Raw genomic sequence first — 2,064 nt, 5'->3', positions numbered from 1 at the left:
CTTGCGGCGCCCCGCCCCTTGCGGCGCCCCGCCCCCGGCGGCGCCCCCTGGCCTCAGAGTGCGAAGTGCTCGCTGCCAAGTGCCGGTTAACCCCGTGCATTTCTATGAAAGGGACAAGACAGTTTCGGGTCGGGGATAAGTACCCGTAGTACAAGCCCGCAAATATTTCGTTCAGGACCAGCTCGTACATGTGTTTTGGGCATATTAATCCTAGTTCGCACTTGTTTCCCTGGGCGGCCCTGGGGCGGTGAGGGCTGGGGGAGGGTGCGGGCGAGGGGGCGAGCGCCGGCATCTTAACTGGGGTGCAGGGGCCACCTTCAGCGATGGTCCGCGTGCTGTTCTCCCCGCGCCCCTAGCAGCGCGCGGCAGGCATCCATAGCGTCCACAGCGCCCTCCAGTGGCTTGTCCCCGGTGTGGACCGGCTGGTGCTGAACGAGGCTGGAGCTCTGGCTGAAGGCCTGACCGCACTGCTGACACGCAAGGGGCTTCTCGCTGTTGTGGAACCGCAGGTGCTCGTGAAGTGAGAGCTCTGCACGAAGGGCGCACGCGTAGGGCTTCTCGCCGGTGTGGACCCGCTGGTGCTTCACCAGGTCCGACCCGCGGCGGAAAGCCCCCCCACACTTGCGGCACTGGGGAGGCTTTTCCCTGCTTGGAGGCTGCCACTGCTCCAGGATGTGGGCCCCTCACGGGGAGGCCTCGGGGCGCACGGCCCGGTGCAGTGCTGCTTCGCCCGCCGGGGCTCCCCACGCCTGCTGGATTCTGAGTGGCTCCTCCAGCTGGGTCGCAGCTACCCGGGCTCCCTCCTGCGCGGTCTTCCTGGCGGGTCACCAGGCTGGCGGTCATGGTTCCTCTCTTCCTCGGGACTTGCCTGGTGCACGCAGGCCTTGTGTGGCAGCCCTGCTCGCCCCTGTGAACCCCGATGGCTTCTGCACGGCCCGGCAGGTCCCTGGACCTGTGGCCCGGGCCTTAGAACCTTTGTCCCCGGGACACCCTGCGGTTCTGCCCCGGAATCTGCTCCTCACTCTGAACTCCGTCCTCATGGTCTGAAACCAGAAAGGGAGGCAGCAAATGACACCAGACTCTGAACCAGAGCATGGAGAGACTTCGGCAAAGGCCGCATTCATTTAAATCAGCGGGGCGGGAACAAGGAAATTAGGTCCTCTGTCTGGGATGGGCTTATGCAGGGATCAAAGTCAGGGAGCGGAAGGGTGTTAGAAGGACACAAAGTCCCAAAACACTCTTAAAGAAAAACAAATCTGGGAGCACTCCTAACCACTTCCAGTTTGGTGCTCTCTGATTCCAAACGATTTTTGCTCAAATAAACTCTTAAAGTTAAGACAAAATTTAAAAAAAAGAAAAGAATTCTGTTAAAACCTGTCCTCCTTGAGGACTAGCCTTCCATTTCCCCTGAGATCCGGGGCCTCGTGGGGGGGGGGGGCGGGCGCTGGGAACAGCCCGAGGAGGCTGCACACTGAATGACAGATGTTAAGGTCAGGACCTGTGGCCCAAGGGACAAAGACCGGGGCTCGAGAGGGGTGTACCATGTCCCTGGGTCCCCGCCTCCGGAAGAGGAGAGCCTGGCCCGGTCCCCTCGGCAGGCAGAGTGGGGGGTGAGGTCACAGCGGGTGACAGCGCTGCCATCGGTGAGATGAGGATTCGTGCTGATCCGTGGAGAGGTCCTGGGGAAAACACACCCCAGCTGTGCAGATGGGGCCGTGCCCAGAGCCAGATGCTCTCCCCAAGGGCACATTGGCCTGGACTTAGCAAGGTCCACCTGGACACCCCAGGATGAGCTTCTCTGAAAGGGAAACCCGGGCTTTCCCGGGATTTTCAAATCTTCCAGCGGACTCCCTAAAATAAGGAGTGGGAGAAGCATGGTTTGGGAACCTGGCCTGTGGCCGTCCAGGCCCTGGGCCCAGCAGGCCGGGGGCGCCCTCCTCGCGCACGGACGAAGCTCGGGCGCCGGGGGTCGAGGCCGCCGGCCACGGTTCCGAGAGCGGCGGGGGGCGCGTGGGGCTGGTTGTGCTGACGGCGGGAGGGAAGGCCTGAGGGAGCTGGGCGGGA

This window comes from Neophocaena asiaeorientalis, unplaced genomic scaffold (assembly GCF_003031525.2).
Source record: "Neophocaena asiaeorientalis asiaeorientalis breed wild unplaced genomic scaffold, Neophocaena_asiaeorientalis_V1.1 scaffold177, whole genome shotgun sequence".
NCBI lineage: Eukaryota > Metazoa > Chordata > Mammalia > Artiodactyla > Phocoenidae > Neophocaena > Neophocaena asiaeorientalis.
This window is presented reverse-complemented; position numbering follows the sequence as displayed.